Here is a 15,779-nt window from a genome sequence, read left to right as displayed (position 1 = left end):
TTAATATTTTCAGTCTGTGGGTAACTGAAACCACATACGAGCAAAATCATGGATAAGGGGGGACTGTTGTATAGGGCTGGGGATACACAGGGAAGTTGAATTAATGCTACCAACATGCTGCCATTTTGCCTTTATTGACCTTTGTTTTAAAAGAGTCATTTAAGGAGACTGTTTTCCTTGCTTTCAGTAACTGTGTGTTGACTTTCCTTCCTCCTCATCCTGAGAGCAACGGGGCAGCATATTGTGCTGCAAATGCCAAATGCCCCACTGAACATTCAAGAGGACGGTGAGGCACAGCACTGTCCTGTATCCTTCTCAGGTTTTCAACGTGCTTGTTGACACGCTAACCTGAGTCCTTCAGCACTGACAACGTGAGCAAACAGACGCTTAAGACACACAATCGATTCCTTAACCCCCTGGTGCTATACAAAGCAGGTTTCAAGAACCTGAAAATTCACTTTGATGAAACAACAAAGGCAGCAGGCATCTAGCCTCACAGACCACTCTCAAAAGGTGCAGATTAAAAAGATCACGCAAGCTCCTTTGAGTGGTACCAGATTCTGGTAAATTGCCTTTTACAATATATTGACCAAAGTAAAATGGCAGGTGCACCAACACAGGAGTTTCTTGCATGCGTCACGTTTTATGGCACTGATTATAAACACTGCGGTTTAAAACCTTGCAAAACTCAGAGCACCTCAAGCTGAAGGTCAGTAAGAGGCTCACCTTAAATTTCTGCCCTTTTGTATTGGTTGTTATGTTCGTTCCCCATAACTATCATAAAATACTACCACATAATGGGCACCTTAAAACAGAAGAAATTTATTCTCCCACAGCTACAGAAGCCAGAAGTCTGGAGTCAAGAGTTGCTGGTGGGCCACACTCCCCATGAAGAATCGTTCCTTGTCTCTCTGAGCTTTCCGGGGGCTCCGTCTTCGCGTGGCTCTCTTCCTTGTGTGCATCTGTGTGTCCTCTCCTCTTCTTATAAGGACACCAGGCATCGGATTAATCTAGTATGATCTCATCTCCATCCTTAAGTAATTGCCTCTGCAAAGACTATTTCCAAATAAGGTCACATTCTGTGGTTTCAGGTGGACATGAATTTGGAGGCGACATGAGTCAACCCACTACAGTTATTAATGAAGAGTCAAATTTAACTCTTCTGGCAAGAATTACCTCGATATAAAAACACTTTCTGTAGAATTAGGAAAATACAGAATATTCTATACACAGCCATCATAACAGGATAATGAGGCATGTGAGTGACCTCATGTGAAGAGATAGATTGAAGATGAGCTCAGAAAAGCCACAACTATGAGTAAGCCCACACCAATAGCTTCCCCACTTCTCTGAAGGAATAGAGCTGTGTTATCAGAGTCAAACATAAAAATTAAATGGCATTTTCCGGGCAAAAGACACAGGACTATGTCCTCACACCAACGCAAGAAAGATTAAAGACAACACACAGCACATTTTTAACTCATTGCTATGCTCTGTTAAAAAGTAAACATTTCAGCATCCAGGCCAAATAACCTAATTAAACTGAGAACATAAAACGGGGCATAGTACAGGCCACAGCTAGAAATGCTAATTTGCTTTTCCAAGATATTTTGCAAAAATTAAAAACACAACCGTTCAATCCTATAAATTGGTTTATACACCGTGCATTTAAGTTGTAGGGTTAATGCTTGCCAGAAAGGGAGCCATTTTCACAAAACTTGTTTTCTAACTAAACTTTTTCTTCCATACAAATAAAGCTGGGAAAGGTTTCCAACATCTTCAGCACAATACTTCACTCTAAAAACTAATGCAAAGGACTCATGGACATGGGCAACAATGTGGTGCTTGCTAGGGGGACGGATGTATAAGGGGACTAAATGGTAATGAAAAAATACAATAAAGATTAAATTTAAAAATAAAAACAATAAGGAGAAACAAACCAGAAAGCTTTAGAAAACCCTTCCACACCTGCAAGTACTCTGTTTTGAGGGACAACCACCTTCATAATAATGAAAAGTGTTTGTAAGGATCTGTTGAATGTGTAACTCACCCAGCCTGCCTTCTATCTCGTCCCCCCAGCGCACGGACAGAGACACAGGCTCCCTCACACACTAGTCCTGACACGCAGCACACGGCCCAGCACACTGGCTTCAGTGGAAGTGTACGCCTCACTGAGAACCTCCCCACGGCACACACAGGTACGTTTTAACATACAACCAGTTCACAACGGTTGCATCCACGCCCTCTGACCTGGAGCTCCTACTTAGTCTTCTGTCAACATTAGGGATCCACAGCGTTGGTCATCAACTCCAGTGATAGGTGCCTGTGTCCACTGGCCTGCCTCTCTCTGTCACAGCGGCAGTAAGGAAGAGTGGGGAGTGGGAGGAGAAAAATGAAACAAATTTCTCAACTTTTGTACCACCAGATAGTCAGTGAAGTTGGACATGGTCCTATCAGAGTATTTAAATAAAATGTGGATGAAGGTATAGAAGAAAACTTTCAAGTGAAGCTTGAAATTAAATGTAATTCTGTAAAAATGTTTCCCAAGGTTTTGGGCGACTGTGAAACATCTTGCTGTTACTGAAGAAGCAAAATGTACATCTGAAGCATCACCTGGGAGATGAATCGGCTCGGGGAAACTGACCTTCTTTAAGATACTTCTTTTTTTCAGAAAGGACGTTTCATCTAGAAGAATACAAACTCTGCCCTTTGTCCCATCTTTAAAGGCTACAGAGTATGTTTTCTCTAACAGAAGGTACAAATTCCTTCCTTTACATCTTTAGCACTAAAATCTTTCCCCTGCTCTACACATTTGATTTAGAAGTTCCAGAAAACCAGAATGAACAGAAACCCCAATTGGGAGCCATTCACTGTGACAGACTCATCAAGAGCAGGAGGTTCAGCAGTGAGAGGTGCAAGGTAACAGCTGGGCCACATCAGGCGGCCTCTCTGATGCAGGTGTGACAGCCACACAGGGCTGCTTACAGAGGTATGCCAAAGTGGGGAGAACGACCAGTGCATCCCGCTGCTTCTGCTACAGCTGTATTTCTTCTTTCTTCAAGTGTGCTTGTAGTTCTTATATAAATGGGAAGTTGATGGTAAGTGAGTACCTCTGCACATTAGATCAGGGAGGTGAAATGTCAATGTAACTCAGCCAGGGGGCAGGGCAGACTGAGAAGCCCAGACCAGGAGATGATCACCAAAAGGAGTTCAGAGGATGGTTCCAGAGGGAAAACATGTCAAGGACAGGCTGCGAGTCACCATGCTCATCATCAGGCAGACCCTCTGGACTAACGCATCATGTAGAGGTGACAAACGGACTTGACCGGCTAACTTCTGCCTCCTGCTCAGACACATTTCCAGCCGCTGTACTATTTTCTCCAAATGTAGAAAGCTGACAGGCTGAAAATGAAGCAGCTGACCCCACTGCTGATAATGCCTGTGCACTGGGGTTTATAAAGTGACAGTCCAAACAATCTGAGCCTCGTGAAGCCCTGCGCCCAACTCCAAACGCCGACAGGGACATGCAGTAACTCCTCTGCTGAGCAGTGAGAAGTGAACCACGCTTGAAGATGCTCATTCCGGTGACACTCCTGTTCTGCTGCAGCCAGACCAGATGGCGAGGCCCACCCAGGCCACCGGAACATGGCATCTCTGCACTGCTCTTCCGAAAAAGTAATTATTATTCATCAAGTGCCCTCTAAAAAAATACGAGATTAATGAGACAACTCAGACTAGATGAAGAAGCAATAGCAAAAAGCACCTTTTTTTAGTAAAGGTTGAACACCATCATGTTAGGGATGAAAGAGACAAATGTTCAGGGGAGGTAGGAAAGGCTCTTGAATTCCAACGAGATTCCCAGTGAAATTACCCAAGAAGGTGAAAACTGGGGAGCAACTCATGACATCCCTAAAAGCCTGGGATATACCCCACGTAGAAATAGTTATTGCAGAGGAAAATATATTGAAAATGGTAAGAAAAATGCTGAAGAAGTGGAAACTTGCTCATCAGACAATAAAACTAACAATAAGGCTCAAATGATTACACCCTCAGGGCAGTAAGGTACAAGCAGATAAAGGAAACAGACACAACACACACACACCACCTTCCTACGTCACCAAAACTCCCCCAGAACTCCACAGGGGGAGGGAAGGATATTTAAAAAGTGGTGCTGGAAATTGCTTATCTGAGAAAGTATTAAGTTAGATCATACTTACCTGTATATATCATAATAAAATTTATATAAATTAAAAGTTAAAATTTTAAAATAAAAGCATAAAACAGTAAGATTTATGCAATCTACCTGGGTCAGGTTGTGAAAGGTTTTCTGAGTAAAAACAATGCAAGAACTGAAATCACCATGAGATCTTATGGTGTAAAAATAAAAATATTTTGTTAAGTGAGGAGATGAGTGATGAACTTTGAAAATATGTCTGTATCATCTGACAAAAGTTACTATCAGAGAAAGTAGCTATAGCTAAAATAAAGCAAACAATAAAATATCCTAATGCAAAATGGCTGAAGAATAGTAGCATGTTTTTCACAAAAGAATACAAATAGCAAGAAAAATAAAAAGGAAAAATGAAATTAATCTTCAATAACAGCTTTAAAATACAAACCCACACAGGTCATTCATTCTGTCAGGACAGCCGGGACCAAGTGCTCACTGTATGGGCAAGAAGCACAGTGAAACATGCACTCCCCTCCACAGGAGCGACCGGTTTTTCGGGCAGTCCATACGGCAATGTTGTTTAAAAGTCTTAAATGTGGTCATCCTCTTTAGATTTCACTCCCAGAACGCTACTGAGAGGAAATAATTAGAAATAAGTATGTACGTTTGAGGACATTCATCACTGCTTTTTTCATGAGAACACAAAATAACAAACTACACACGAAAGACAAAATATCCAACTAAACATACATACAATTTTTTGAGAATTCTACATTTATTAATATAAATTTATGAAAGAAGTTTATCTGATAGTTAAGAAATCCCCCACAATAAAAGCAGTAGGCTCAGGTGATTTGATAGGAAAATTCTATAAAACTGTCAGGAAATTGATCCCCCCAACTGCACAAACTCATGCTAACACTACGAGGATAATAAGCAGAAACATTTCTCATGTTATTCTATAACGATGACATTCTCATTTCAAAATCAGATTAATACTTTCTGTGAAAGGAATTGTTACCGGCCCATTTCACTCAGGAACACAGATGCAAAAATCCTAAGCAAGAGATCTGCAAACTGAATTCGACGGTGTATGTAAAAGATTATACAGCATAATCAAGCCGGGTCTATCCTACCTAAGGATGACTTTAATAATAAAAAATCCTTAAATGTAATTAACAAATTAAAAAAGAAAAAACATACCATGATAGATACTGCGAAAGCATTTTTTCATTTAATCAAAGGTATATATTTGTTTACATTCACTACTATTTTGTATTAGTTTCCGTTGTACCGCACATTAGTTAGACTATCACATACTTTACAAAGTGCCCCCCCCCGATATTTCCAGTATCCATTTGACACCATGGATAGTTATTACAATATATGGACTATATTCTCTATGCTCTACTTCTCATCCCAGTGACTATTCTGTAACTGCTGATCTGTACTTCTCAGTACCTTCACCTGAATTTTATGGTCTTTAAATTCTGGCTGTCTGGCTTTATAAATGATTTGTCGTTTGCTGTACTTTGATTTCCTACAATGTGCACATACAGTAGGCAGTCTCGTAGCCGACTTCTACACCTGACAAGTTAAAAGCAACTCTTCAGTGGGTAGGCTATACGCACCATTGCATGGTATGCCTACTAGTCTATATGTTTTTTTAATATAAATATATTTATTATTGCTGCTATTCTATTACAGCTGTCCCCGTTTTTCCCCCTTTGCCCTCCTCTGCCCAAGCCAGACCCTGCTCGCACAGTCAATCCCCACACCATTGTCCATGTCCATGGGTCACTCATACATGCTCTTTGATCCTTTCCCTTCTGTCCACCATCATCCCCCTTCCTCCTCCCTCTGGCACCTGTCTGTTCCATGTTTCTATGTCTCTAAGTTCTAGTTTGCTCATTAGTTTATTTTGTTCATTAGATTCCTCTTATAAGTGAGATCATATGGTATTTGTCTTTCACCGTCTGGCTTATTTCACTTAGTGTAACAGTCTCCAGTTCCATCCATGCTGTCACAAAAGGTAGGAATTCTTTCTTTTGCTGAGTAGTATCCCATTGTGTAAATGTACCACAGTTTTTGACCCACTCATCTACTGATGGGCACTTAGGTTGTTTCCTAAGCACTTGGCTATTATAAATTGTGCTGCTATGAACATTGGGGTGCATAGGTTCTTTTGGATTGGTGTTTCAGGATTCTTAGGGTATATTCCCAGCAGTGGAATTGCTGGGTCAAATGGCAGTTTCATTTTTAATTTTTCGAGGAAATTCCATGCTGTTTTCCACACTGGCTGCACTAGTCTGTATTATCACCAATAGTGCACTAGAGTTGCCTTTTCTCCACATCCTCACCAGCATTTGTTGTTTGTTGATTAATGATGGTCATTCTGCCAGGTGTGAGGTAATATCTCACTGTGGTTTTAATATGCATCTCTCTGATGGCTAGTGATCATATTTTCATATTGTCTATGGGGCATGCCCACCTTGGAGAAGTGTCTATTCAGGTCCTTTGCCCTTTTTTAATTGGATTTATCTTCCTGATGTTGAGTCATACGAGTTCTTTATACATTTTGGAGATTACACTCTTGTCTGATGTATCATTGGCAAATATGTTTTCCTATACAGTCAGTTCTCCATTTTGATGATGGTTTCTCCAGCTGAGCAGAAGCTTTTTAATTTGATGTAGTCCCATTGGTTTATTTTTTCCTTTGTCTCCCTTGCACTAGGAGATATGTCATCCTACGTGGGATATCTGAAATTTTACTGCCTGTGTTTTCCACTAGGACATTCATGGTATCATGACTTAGAATTACGTCTTTTACCACTTTTGAGTTTATTCTGCTGTCAGTGAGTGGTCTAGTTCCATTTTCTTGCATGCACCCCTCCTGTTTTCCCAACACCATTTTTTGAAGAGACTGTCTTTACTCCATTATATGCTCATGCCCCCTTTGTCACATATCAATTGACCTAGAGACTTGGGTTCATTTCTGGCCTCTCCATTCTATTCCATCGGTCTAAGTGTGTCTGTTCTTATGCCAGTACCAGGCTGTTTTTTATCACAGTGGACTTGGAGTCCAGTTTGACATCAGGTATTGTGATCCCTACAACTTTGTTCTTTCTCACAACTGCTTAGGTTATTCGGGATCTTTTTAGGTTCCATATAAATTTTTGAAATATTTGTTCTAGATCTGTGAAGTATGTCATTGGTATTTTAATAGTAATTGTGTTGAATCTATAGATTGCTTTGGGTAGTATGGACATTTTAATGATGTTAACTTATTTTAGGTCAAAATTTAAGTGTGTGTTTCAGGTTAAAACTTTTTATGATCCTCAGCTTTAAATGACTTTTGTCGACAAACTAATTACAAGACTAATTAAACTAATTTTAGCAAACTGATGTTAAGCCTGGTATGTGAAAGCAGGAGGATTCCTTTGCATACCTTTCACAATGGAGGAGGCAATGTTCTTTTGAGCATTAAGAACGGTGGTGGAGTGGTGTGGCAGAGAAGAAAAGGGAAGAACATGAGACAACTAGAAAAAGAGGCTAATGGATTTCTAAGCAGCAAAACGGAAAGTCTGTACATAAATATTTAGAACGTTTTGGTGCTGTCATAGCTAATTAAAAGGTCAGTATAATAATGCAAATGTTTCTACCTGTCACAAAAGCCTTGATTGCAACACAGAAAAGTCATTCAAATTTTCATGGGCATATTGTTCCAAAAAGTTCTAATAAAGCACTGCAAGTTGCAAAAGAAAATGCAACAGCTAACAAAAATTTAGCAAGTGTTCATTTAATCGAGCTGGTGAAAGTCATGCTACATAGCAGCAGAGCAAATGTGTTGGGTTTTTTTACCATAGTAGGTCTGATTTTTTAAAACACTTTTATGAATGCATAAATAACAGATCACTACATACAATATACAATTAACTTTTGTGTACATGTATACCTGTGAAAAAACCATGAAATCGAGATAATAAACATATCCATTACATCACTTTCCTGTTCCCCTTGATAAGCCCTTCCTCTCAACCCTCTCTTTCCACTCTCCTCAGACAACCACGATCTGTTTTCTGTCACTACACGTTAGTTCGCATTTTCTAAAGCTTTTACACGGAAGGAATCCTGTAGCATGTGCTTGTTTTACTGGCTTTGTTCACTTAGCACAATTATCTGGAGAGTCACCCATGTTGCTGCATGTACCAGAAGTTTACTTCTTTTCACTGCTGAGTTGTATTCCCTTGAGTGGATGTAGCACAACTTAGGGGTCCTTTCCCATGCGCATGGGCAGTTGAGTAGTTTCCGGTCGGGGGCTATTATAAATAGAGCTCACAGTAACCAGTGCATTGTATCCACTGCCCTGCCTTTGACATCCACGTACAAGTCTTCCTACGGACATAACTTACATTTCTTGGGTAAATACTGAGGAGTAGAATGGCTGGGACAGATGATAGATGTTATGTTTACTCAAAAAGTGGTGCTGGGCAAATTGTTTATCTGCAAAAATTAAGTTAGATCATACCTTATACTTTATATATATGCCATAATAAAAGTTATATGCGTTAAAAGAGATTTTAAAAATAAAAACATAGGACACGAAAAGCTGAAGGAACCACCAAATAGGCTGTACCATTTTATGTTCCTACGGACGATGTGGTGAGTTCCAATTCTTCCCCAGCAGCTGTTTGTAGTTCTGTGGGCCACAGGACCCACTGGCTGTGCAACACATTCTACACACAGCGTTACCTCCTTTAAAGGAACTAGAGCATAAGTGGACCATTGATCATTGTGAAGGTGGATTTTAATTTTGGCCCTATCCCTATAACACAAATCATAATGAAAAGCAGCAAAGCATATTAATAAGAACAACAGCATACATTTATTAAGTGTTGACCCTGTGCTCGATTCTATGTATTCCATGCTGTGAATACCCTAAAAAAACCTTATGAAGGTAAGTACTAAAACAAAACCATCGGACCTATTGATAGGTGAATAAACTGAGGCAACAAAGACAGACAACAAATTACCAGTGGCTGCAGAGCTAATGAGTGGCAGAGCCAGGATTTGAACACAGACATCTGAGCCCCAAGCCTGAGCTTTTAACTACTACCTGTATCCCCTGCTACTATGTACTGATTCCTGAGTTCTGGTTACTGCTCTCACAAAGCTATGAAAGATACCTAATATTTCTTTCCAGTTCTACCTCAGACAACTAATCTCCCATCTTCAGTAAAAAGATTAGGCAGTAAACCCTGGAGCAACGCTTTGCACTGATCCATCAGAGCAAATGCTGAGTCCTTACGATACAGTGGTCCCCCTTATCTGCAGCTTTGCTCTCCAGGGTTTCAGTTACCTGCAGTCAACTGAGATCTGAAACGTTATATGGAAGATTCCAGAAATAAACAATTTGTACATTTTAAATTTCACACTGTCCTGAATAGTGTGATGAAATGTCACACCTTCCAGCTCCACCCTACCCTGGACATCCCTTTGCCCAGCGTATCCACGTTGTATGTGCTACCCACCTATTAGTCACGTAGGAGCCATCTGGGTTATCAGAGAGCTGTTAATCTCTTACTGTGCCTAATTTTTAATTAAACTTTATCAAAGCTATGTATGCACATACAGGAAAAAACTTAGTACATACAGGGTCTGGTACGAGTCGTGGTTTCAGGCATCCACGGGGGTCTTGGAACGTGTCCCCCACTCAGAAGGGGAGACTACCACGCCAACATTTCGACACAACACAGAACCATCACAGCAATGACAGAATGGGTACTGGTTAAGCCAGTCCCGTGGGTGTCACCTATCAAGTACAAAAGTCAGTTTTAAACAGTGAGAGGACATTTCAAAGAACACAGCTTATTTAACAAAGTGTTTTACCGGTGGAAGGAAAGGGGGGGAAGTCTCAAAAGCAGGCAGGCTCATTATCCACTGTATCTCATGCTTTGCTGCTGTGGTTTCACAAAACCCAATTCAGTTACTAGAAGGCCTGGCCATAAAGACCCAGGGCTGGCAGATAACCAGATCAGCAGTGTGCTGTGTTTCAAGAACTTCTTGGCATTCACTGCCATCATTCTCAAAGGTAAAAAGAAAAGGAAATTGTACAGACACTTCTTTGTCTAAAGAGCGCCAGCCTAAGAATCCAGTAGGGACGGAGGGCAGTGCTTGCACTGAGGAGAAAGCACGGAACACGACACCTCCTAGCAGAAGCAGACTGCGGCATCGACCATGTAATACAGCATATTGAGTCATAGTCAAGAAGAGAAGAAAGGCTGGGAAAACTAATCAGCATCTCCCAGCACTCTGACACAAGGAAAGGAAACTGCTCTACTAGCACAATTATGTCGCAATAGACAGGTATCAGAGTGCTGGAGGACTGTTCAAGGACAAATCAACAGATATCCAACACCTACTGGTGCACAGGGTTGGGCTACACAGGAGGGGGCCAGGAGGACCAGTGGGGGTGAAGGTTAGACACAAACAAGGGAGAGGAAACAAGATCTCTACCCCAATCCGGAGGGCAGCATCACGTGGGGAAAAGGGCCTACATACTCTGGAATGGAGCACGACACGCTCAGTGCCGGATCAACAGTCCTTCACAACCGACATCTCCGCTGAGACTAGGGACAGCCACTGTGCCAAGGCCCTTCCAAACGCTGCCTCGCACGACCCTCCTCACTCAAAGCATGTGAGGCAGGCACTGCTCATCTCCATTTTACAGATAATTAAGCCAATTGGGAAAGGTCAGCACACTGTTGCTGACCAAGTTGCTAGTAAGTGGTAGAACTGAGAATCCAAAGCTACTGTTTAACTACTAGGCTGTAAAACTCTCCAGAGCCTTCGGAAACTCAAGAATGATTCCTCTGGTTAGTGAGGGCCTGGAAGGCTTCCTGCAGGAAGAAGAGAAATGAGTGTCCCTGAAAAACTGAAGGAAAAGAGGCAAGAGCATTTGGAGATAAGGAAAGGCCTCCAGACGAAGACTGGATAACCCGCTAGTGGAATGCGGTCACATAAAGTCACAAATGTTCACCAGTCACTTCATAGGCCAGGCTACGGTGACACAGTAATAAGTCGGACATGGTCCCTTGCCCTCCAGGGACTCGCCATGTACCGAGGGAGGCAGACGCCTCCACATGTCCCCAGGCACAACACACTCCCGAGGCTCTGGCGCAGCTCGCGACCCTATCATTCACACCTGAGCCTAGAAGAGGGCAGGTGTTTCTCTTTGCCCAACGGCATGGCGCTGCCATAAGTCAATAGTATAAAGTCAGTTTTCAATTCCCCCACCTTATCAGTTTTAAAGTTTTAGTTTTTTTTCCTCAAATTTGATTGTATTGTCTCAAATTATAAGAAAAAAAGGAGGCTTTAAAAATATTTGAATATCATCCTATTTTAAATTGAAATATAGAATATAAATGTGATCATAACATGTAATCACACCCCTCCTCCTCTTGCTCCCAGCCTTCCCTTCCGAAAAACCCAGCCTTAAAGTCATTATGCAGGAAAAGAGTAAGATAGCTGATGGGGGCGGGGAGCACGGTGGCCCCAAACAGGGGAAAACTAAAAGGACCCCAATGGTGTTAAACTGGAATTTAAAGTATTGGTGTGAATTCATGGTTTTCCAAATCAATAGATGAATGGACAAAGGTCCACAGAGACATCAATGTGTTTAGTAGGTATAATAAAACATGTAATTACTATACATAGTACACATGTAGTAGTAACACAGATACACAGTCAGTCCTTATTGTTTGCAGATTCTATGTGTGCAAATTCACCAACTCAAATTTACTTGTAATCACAAAACTAAAACTCATAGCACAGCCACCACTGTCACACGTGCTGCTCAGCAGAGGCGCTGGGCCTGCGCTCTCTGCTCTGTCCTCCTTCCTCCCCACCTCCAGCTGTGGGTAAGATCTGTCTGCCACTGCCTCAGGGGCCCCTTGTCATCACTTGCCCCAAGCACCATGTCCTCCCAAAAGGGAGGTGATGGAATTAAACCACACCCGGTCACTGGAAGATATGGAATCTCCTTGAAAATTGGTATTGTTGGACTGCCAGGTGTTGGGAAATCTACCTTCTTCAATGTACCAACCAATAGCCAGGCTTCAGAATACAATTTCCAGTTCTGCACTATTGACTCTAATGAAAGCGGAGCACCTGTGCCAGATGAAAGGTTTCATTTTTCTTTGCCAGTACCACAAATCAGCAAGCAAAATTCCTGCCTTTCTACATGTAGTGGGTATTGCTGATCCTGTAAAAGGAGCTCACAATGCACAAGGCCTGGGAAATGCCTTTTTATGTCATTTTATTACCTGTGATGGAATCTTTCATCTAACATGCGCTTTTGAAGATGATGCTATCATGCATGCTGAAGGAAGTGTAGATCCTATTTGAGATACAGAAATAATACATGAAGAGCTTCAGCTTACAGACGAGGAAATAATTGGGCTCATTACAGATAAACTAGAAAAAGTGGCTGTGGGAAGAGGAGATAAAGAAATAAAACCTGAATATGGCATAATGTGCAAAGTTGAACCCTGGGTTTCAGATCAGAAGAAACCTGTTTGCTTTTAACCTGACTGGAATGACAAAAAGACTGAAGTGCTGAATAAACACTTATTTCTGACCTCAAAACCAATGGTCTACTTCAGGGGTCCTACCTGCGGCCCACAGGCCGCATGCAGCCCAAGAGGGCTGTGAATGCAGCCCAATACAAAATCATAAATTTACTTAAAACATTATGAGATTTTCTTTTTGTGATTACATGCTGCAATGTATTTAATGTGTGGCCCAAGACAACTTTTCATTTTCCAGTGTGGCACAGAGACACCAAAAGGTTGGGCACCCCTGGTACTTCGTTAATCCTGCTGAAAAAGACTACATTAGAAAGAAAAACAAATGGTTGATAAAAATTAAAGAGTGGGTGGACAGGTATGGCCCAGGTGCCTTGGTCATTCCTTTCAGTGGGGCCTTGGAACTCAAGGTGCAAGAATTGAGCATGGAGGAGAGAAAAGTACCTGGAAGCGAACAAGACATGAAGCAGTTTGGCAAAGCAGTTTAAGGCCGGGTTCGCAGCACCGCAACCAGAACCCTTACTCAGCACAGGCCCAGGTGAAGTGTGTGCATGGGCCGAGAGAGAGAGAGAGAGAGAGAGAGAGAGAGAGAGAGAGAGAGAGAGAGAGAGAGAGAGACACACACACAGAGAGAGACACAGAGAGAGAGACAGAGAGACAGAGAGAGACAGAGAGAGAGAGAGAGAGAGAGAGACAGAGAGAGAGAGAGAGAGAGAGAGAGAGGGAGGGAGGAGCGCCAAGCCTGATACCTTTGATGGTGAGGACGCTGTGGCTTGCTCCTCTTTGAATCTACAGATAACGCATGTTTTACAGTACTCCAGATGTCTACACTCAAGAAAACACTTGTAAAAACAAAAAAGCCACACATAGCACTTTCCTGGTTATTTGTGGACATGTGCAAAGTGGTAAAAACTCTGAGTCACCTGACATGCACATTCCCAGCGAAGGTCCATGCCAACGACATCCTGCCTTTTTGCTTCAGCTCTTGGGCTGTAAACAAGTGCCCTTTCTCCAGTTTATTCAGTGTCATGATTTCACATTTTTGTGTTTTTGTCGATGGTTTGGATGTTTAAAGTGGCCCCAAGCACAGTGCTGTCTAGTGCCTAAGTGCAAGAAGGCTGTGATGTGCTTTATGAAAAATATGTTAGATAAGCTTCATTCAGGCTAGAGATACAGTTCTGTTGGTCACTGAGTTTAATGTTAATGAATCAACCATATATGTGAAATAAAGTTCTTTAAACAGAAATGCACATAAAATGAAAGTAATAAAAAAAGGATGCATAACAGGGCAGTAAATGTGACAAAAAAAGGAAGCACAGAAGGAGCTTTCCTCTCCACTAACTCTTCATCCACCCCTACAGCAAAGTACCCCCACCCAAGCCCACAAACCCCCCAGGCTATGGCACTACCTCTGTCTTCCCCCACACAGCCACAGTTGCTGCAGGAGTCTACACAGACAGACCTCAAATGACTTACCTTGTTCCTCATCAGGCTTCTGCTCAGCATGGACAAGGTCACTCTTGTCTTCCCTGCTGATAAAGCAGACATTCCCTTACCAGTCCTTGCTTGTCTGCATAGCCCTGGACAATAGTCACTCCCCCTATCGTCTGAACCCTCCTTCTTAGCTTTTTCTGCAGGCTCTCTTCCTCGCTTAAATCTCATGGTACTTGAGTTCTCTTCTAGCCCCTCTTCTCCTTCTCCTTCTTCTCCACACCCTTGCCTGGTGGATCTCATCTGCTCTCAGGACTTGCATTCACCAGATCTCCACACAGAGGCCAGGCCTGTCCCCTGTGCTCCTTACCCAAGTCCAAACTGTATCTCCCCAAGATCTTTCACAAACATATCAATTTCATCTTGTTCAAAAATAAGCTCATCCCTGCAGCCCTGCCACCACCCCTCCCAAACCTGCTCCCCTCCCTGAGCTCCTCTCTTAGCAGCACCAACATCCACCCAACTGCTAAGCAGCAGTGGGAGGATCATCCGTGACGTGAGTCTCTCTAGCACACCCCCATGCAATCACCCAAGTTCTGACAACTGTAACTCCTAAGTATCTCTCAAATCTGTCCTCTTCGCCTACTCTAGCATACCATCATCTCCTGCCAAATTGCTGCAACAGCTTCCCTCCTGAGCTCCCCACGTCTGCTCTTCTGCCCTTGCATACACACACCACATCTCAGCCAGCGGTCTTCCTAAAGTTCATATCCGACTAGACCCCACTCAGCTTAAACCCTTTAATGGCTTCTCATTGTTCTTACAAAAAGAAAAGCCTAAACCCTTTGCTAGATATAAAATGTACTTATCACATCTAACTCTTAAATCCTGTGCACCAATAATATTACAATATTGTCCATTTCTATCTCGCCGACTACAATACTCCTGATATCCAGCAGAATAGCTGGCACTTTGTAGATGTTCAATTAATGACTGCTTGAATGAATGAATAAATGAGTCAATTAGATCTCGGAGAAGATAGGCCAACTTAAGATTTGAACACAAACTCAAATCTTCAAATATACGAAAGCATTAAACACGTGACTAAAATCTTTGGCAAAGAGTTAAAAATGTCAGATAGAGTTCGCACAAAATTTTTAGTGGCTCAAGGTCAATGTCCATGAGGTTAAGACATTAAAGAAGACGAAGGGAGGCATACTTGCTCACAGTCTAGCAGGGAGTGGCTCTCACTGCCACATGCCACAGCATGGCCTGATTCCACCACACTTCATGCTTGGGGCCCACTGCCCGTGGTGCATGACAGTAAACTCACAAAGAGTGGGACAAGGGGCCTCCCCAGGGACACACACACAAAAGAACAGTGGCTTGGGGGAGTCAAGTCTGCTCCACATTGGGATCCAAAAACCCTAAGGGCTAAAAGGTAGATTATGGGTAAAAAGTAAACAGGAAACATCTATAGAAATTCACTTGGTATATGATGCTTTGGAAGGATCTTTTTGAACCTCTTGCTCATTATTCACTACATTTCCCCCTAAACCCCACACAGTTACAGCCATTCTGGAGGTTTGCTA

General features: G+C 42.2%; 1 protein-coding gene and 1 pseudogene across 5 annotated transcripts in view; one reads left to right on the top strand and one right to left on the bottom strand.

The window, feature by feature from the left end:
* The window catches only part of TLN2 (talin 2), a 412,505-nt gene that overhangs the window by 207,548 nt on the left and 189,178 nt on the right, over positions 1-15,779 (bottom strand). The window lies entirely within an intron of this gene.
* LOC112311028 (obg-like ATPase 1) lies at positions 11,945-13,286 on the top strand (annotated as a pseudogene).

This window comes from Desmodus rotundus, chromosome 7 (genome assembly GCF_022682495.2).
Source record: "Desmodus rotundus isolate HL8 chromosome 7, HLdesRot8A.1, whole genome shotgun sequence".
In the NCBI taxonomy this organism is placed as follows: domain Eukaryota; kingdom Metazoa; phylum Chordata; class Mammalia; order Chiroptera; family Phyllostomidae; genus Desmodus; species Desmodus rotundus.
This window is presented reverse-complemented; position numbering and strand designations above follow the sequence as displayed.